The sequence below is a fragment of the Opisthorchis viverrini genome (assembly GCF_000715545.1).
Source record: "Opisthorchis viverrini unplaced genomic scaffold opera_v5_63, whole genome shotgun sequence".
Taxonomy (NCBI): Eukaryota; Metazoa; Platyhelminthes; class Trematoda; order Opisthorchiida; family Opisthorchiidae; genus Opisthorchis; species Opisthorchis viverrini.
Window position 1 is genome coordinate 571,812 of NW_008751719.1, and position 5,773 is coordinate 577,584.

Below are 5,773 nucleotides of genomic sequence, written 5' to 3' on the forward strand. Positions count from 1 at the left end.
CTGCATAAGTGCACTTCATTGTCAAGGGAATTTCGTGTCCCAGGTCTAGGGTTCCTATCGTTGCATTGTCCCGTGCACTGGTATTCGCCAAAAAAGCTTGAGTGCATTCGGGAGGAGTGGCACTCTGTTGCAAATGAGGCTGTTATCAGGTCTCGTTTGTCCAATAGAACTTTACACTTATTCTAACCGTAACTTGAGTTGCTCCTAGCGAGCCTGCGGAACTCCCAAAACCCTTACCGGTAATGATCAGCCAACTCGAGATTACCAGTCACCATTCTGATCTAGAACCTCAGGTGCTTCACGATCCGTCGAGAAACATCTGTTTGATTAAACACAGCTTGCATGATCAACCTTTTATACGAAAGAATGAACTTTTTCTTCTTAATTCTTTGTCTGTCTTTGTTCAAACGGTCATCCCCCTGTTCTGGCCTAACTATTCTGTTGAAGCACTGGACTCGAGTTTCGCTCTAATTAAATCCCATCAGCGATACATATCCAATGGCCGTACCGGGATTTACACCCCGAACACCTGACCTACGGGGCGAGCGTGTTACCACTACTCCACCAACGCACATTGCATGCGTCTGAATTCGGTCTAGAACCCTACATTTTTCTACCAATTTCACGTCCACTCATACACTTAGACATATGCGCAAACACCCTAGCCCTGTTAGTTGGTTCAGTTTGCTTATCGTCCATTTTTGGAATGTGTTATTGCTAGTTAATATTTGGTAATACTTGATGGATTATCGCCCGTTGTATGGATGTTCGGTCGTGGACTAAGTGCACTAAATCCTGTTGTAGTCACCCAGTTTCTTGGAAGGTTCAACTGTAGAGACAAACTTACATGAAGTAGGTATGTGATTGAATTGCATGGTGAACACGAATTTTACTTGTTTATAATCAGACCATGAGTATTCCATCTTTGGTTAACTAAATATGTTTAGGTTCACTACTACCTAACGGTTCCCTAAAAACCCAGGATATGACCTTGTTAACCATCATGAGGTGTAATGTTCGTTTCTTACGTAATCCATTGCTAGCCAAAATGCAACCGATACACAAAAGGCATTTCATTATAAGTGGGATGGTGGAATGGGCGTCAAGGATAACTCCATCCTCCATTACAACTTCTTGGAAGTCTTTTTGAATGCTACCGCCCCATGCGTTAATGACTTCGGGTGGCCTCCGCGCTGCGTATTAAACTGGTTTGCGAACTTCATTCACTACCCCATGTCTTACGCAGTCACGATAGAAACCTATTTTATATGGCCTCAATAAGACCAGTGCCGCATCATCTTATTTTTCAAACCCGTAGGGACATCCAGAAATCTAAAAAGAAAACAAATTGTAACCAGTATCTATCCTACGTTCTACATAGGCTCATGAACCGTCATCCCTTCCAACTTTGTAAAAGCCAAACTTAATGTAAATACGGTTTTCAAACAGCACTTTTATAAGTAGATAAAAGCCAAGTGAAAGGACAATTTATACAAAAATTTGACTAAACAATTATGCTAACCAAAGCTGAATTCATCTGGTTCCATTTCTACCAAACGTGACTATGTATCGAAATCAAATCAGAGCCCTGGTCATGTTTTTGGCATGATGTGGTCATTAGAAATTTTATCGACTTGCCTACGAAAAACCGGCTCAATCCACTGTGTATTGAGCAAAATATTTTAGCTGTCTGCCCAGGAATTTGCCACTTTTGGTACATCCCGATTTCGGCATAAGCCAATCGCTTGAGTGATTAACTTAGCGCCCTCGTGGGACCAGTATGTCACTTAATTTATAGCCGACATCCGCAATGTGTAAATGCCATGGTTAACATCCTTAACGGGATACACATGACCACTGTTCCCCAAAGTCGATCATCAGGCAGTAGCAAGCAACCAAGATGCGTACAATGGGCTGGAAATTTTACCTGATTTACCTGGCTCTGCCACATTCCTACAACAGTTATCCTTTCAGACGCGTCCCAGAATAAATCACGCCGGCAGTTCCCTTGGAAACTGACGCGCAAAGGTCGACGTGCCTCACAGCACATCACGTCTGAGTGCATGCGCTCCAGTCAGGTTTGCACTCAAGCAGTTTTTCTGCGGCATCAATGTTATAAAATATAACAGAACAGCTTAACCCCACTTGTCGCCTTACGACGCCGGTTTCCACAATGTACATAAATAGACCCACCTAACCCCTTATGTTCACTCATTTTAAAACACTCCAGTGTGTCTAACTGTTTTCCACAAGTGAGGGTTAATCACCTCAGTTTTGTCTACTCTAACAGCCTGATGATATCCTGATGCTTACCGCGAGTGGAGAGATCATTGGCCAAAATATGGCATTTCCCCAAAACAAGCGAATATGGAGCGGTTTATGCCCGACCCGCTGGAGCCCGCTCACACTCACCAATGTGTCCCTTAATTCTCACCAGCGTTTTGAAGATCAGACATGGATCCTGAGTTGGAAACTGATCTTCGGAACATCAGACTTAAAAATTGGGCTATCAGAGGAGTCATTCTGGTTAAGATGTCCCTATTCTTTGGGATCTTTCTCTCTCAATAGAAATCCATGCCCAGAAAAAAACGCAAGGGAATTCAGTCTATCCCTCTCCTACTGAGAAGTAGGAGTGTCTGGATACTGCGTCGTTAACAAGGTTCTTCTTGAGTATGAATGCCATAAATGAACGAAATTACGGACACAGAACTGTCTGAATCCATTTCTTGGACATCAGCACACCAAATAAGGGTGCAGGTTACACTATTGTGGTAGTATACCTAGTAGCTAAAGAGCTTTTGACCAAGCCCTTTATTCATCCCTACCATAAAAAATACCTCAGTTTGCGTTACTCAATTCTAGTGTAAGTAATTCATCTCATACCTGTTTAGTAGGACCAGTCACAACTTGAAAGCGACCGTCCCCTGCACTATCAATCACTAGTGGGGTCATTCAAGGGAGCATTCCAATCAACATTCTCTCCACGCTGCATATCAAACGCGCCGGCAGAATGATGAACACTTCCTTGCAGATGGCATAAATGTCATCTACATATTCTGTCAAGACTCTTGCCTTCTATCGGATCCAACTTAAAGTAAACTAGGACTCACCTGTCAAGTGCCACCGGCCTAAGATTGTCTACCAGATCCCAGATGGCTTCCTGGTGCTGAACGCACTGCTTCCAGGACTGGAGGTGAGCCTGACACTTATTCTGTGGTGATCAGAGTTCTTGGTCTCAAGTATTCGTAAATTTTTAGTCTACCTCACCAATTCAGATTCCAGGTCACCGGAGAACCTAGACTATGCTTTTCGGTGCTGTGCTCCTTCTACCTAAGAGACACAGACCGCAATCTTTAAGCAATTTGTGTGCTAGTTCAGCACAGTTTATCTAGCATTCTCAAACTTTTACACTCAAAGTTGCAAGTTCTCCCTAACCTAAAAAGTATTTTCACAATTCAAACGTCTCTGCCACAATACCGCCGCCTACTCCTGGGTCATTAATCACTGTGGCTCAAACAGCTTAAAATTAATCTCGCCTTCTTGCATTCTTTGTTTCGCCACAATGCTTTTATAACAGTGAATTCACCGTTATTTTGAAGACATAAAGAGTGAATGCCAGTGATGAATGCGAAAGGGCAACAGGAGAATATGAGATAAAAAAACGTCTCATTCAATGTCATGTCACCAACAGTTCCAGTCATACAAGATGAATCCCACTCAAAGTCGCTCTCTTGATTACGCACAACGAGGCTGTGTATACATATCAGAACACCCTTAGTCTACATCGATCAAATGCGTTCTTCCGCGTTTCATCTTTTCACAAATCACACCACCTGTGTCATACTTTCTTCTCAACGGGTGATAACCACCCAGTTGACCGAAGATCGCGTCATCTGTAACAATGCCTTTGGCACTGATTGTGTCAAGGTTAAGATGTAGGATTTGGGGATGGAAAGAGCCAATTGTATTGAAATTCAGCTCCACCTGCCGACTGTTCAACCCTATTAGACTCAGCTGCCATTTCTTTTTTCTCTAGTGTCTCTCATAGGGCGTTTACTGTCCTGGTCAGATAACTCGGAACTATTGGCCTGGAGGACCTTCAGCAACAGGTTTCGGAAAGTTTCCAAGACATTCCGATCTCTTCCTACTTCTCAACGCCGGGATGAACTCAACGCTTGAGTGTCGTTCGCCCATACGGGATGACCACTCCAACTCAGCATGACTGACTGAAGCAAATACGAAAGCAACCCATTGACACATTGTCGATAAATGAAAACCAGGTCTTTTGAAAAATCTCGAGGCTCCCGTATGTTTGCTATCATTTCTACCGGGATGGTTATCCTCCAGAGTCTTCCAATACTGTCTGCGTTTTTGTCTTTTTCCTACTCCATTCATTTTGCGAAGGCAATCACCCATTATCGAGTTGTTGGACGGAAATTCACTTTCTTTCTCAGGATGGCCAACCTATGGAACTCCATTCCACTTTCTAAACTTCCCACCACCCTCAGTATATTCCTCTCACTAAGAAGTCAACATATATTTGAAACCCTGAAATCGTTGCATTGTCCTCCAACTTCTTCATCTTTTACGCGTGGCTTCCTGTCTACAAGATTCACCGTCCTCTGTAATTTCACATTTTCGTCTAATAAGACCGTTAATTTCATCTGCACTAGACTGAATGTTCTCCGGAAAACAAGAACCCAGTGTCCACAAGGATTGCAATGCGACCAAAAACACAGCCGGAAGCGTTCTACGTAACTCGAGGGATGAAGCGAAAACTACAAAAGAAATCCGCATACCCTTCGGTAGGAATAGATATCCATCCCAAATACACACCAGGGGACGTGGAAACGGAACACAGACGGTTCACAAGTTACAGAAAACACTATTCATGTGAAAAATGAGGAAGATTCACTCAATATTGAAACAAATGGCGACTTGGAACATCTATTTCAGTATTCTTCCAAGATTCTTGATTGGAAGGCTGCACCAACCTTGAGACTCCAGACAACGCGGTTTTGGAGCACACTCCCTCAGGCATAATGAAGTGGTTTCCTCAGATACTCCAACGGAATTCCTCGTCGTGCAGCTTAGATGAACTTTCTTACAGTATGTAAGCACAGCTGGCTGAGCGATCTATTGGAATGATTTGATACAGAGGACCAACAGGGTTATCCACCCATTGTTATCACACGGTCCTTGGACGGAAAAGTTCACGTCTTCTGATAGTGCTAAATACCACAGATTTAGAATCCAATATTACTGAAAGTGAATCAACGCAAGGTTTCAAATCAGACTGATGAGGGGAGAGTACCGAAAAACTGTCTCCAAAGGCTAGCCAGAAGGTGGCGCATTCAGATCCCTTTAGGGATTTGTGAGATATGGATGGCCGACGACTGCCAACAAGACCAGAATAGCACAACAATGATTCTTAGCTTTCCAACGTATAATCGGTCTCATTTTCAGAATGAAATCGCCAATGAAAATTCTTAATGCCGGCCGGAGGTTCGATGAACCTGATAATAATGGAAACCTGGCTTGGAAAAACTGCTTGAAGCAAGTAATGAATCTACTTTCGTATTTCCTGAGACCGCACTTCAAAAGTGCGCAATGAATGACACGATAACTTCACAGCAGGTCTTTAGTTAGGAGCTCAAATATCGTTGGAGCATTCAGCCAATGCACGTGTGCAAATCAGAGGCTGAGCGGCCCATGTTCCTCCCCTTCCCTTCGCAAATAAGCAAAGCACTAGATGGTATGTCAACAATAAAGT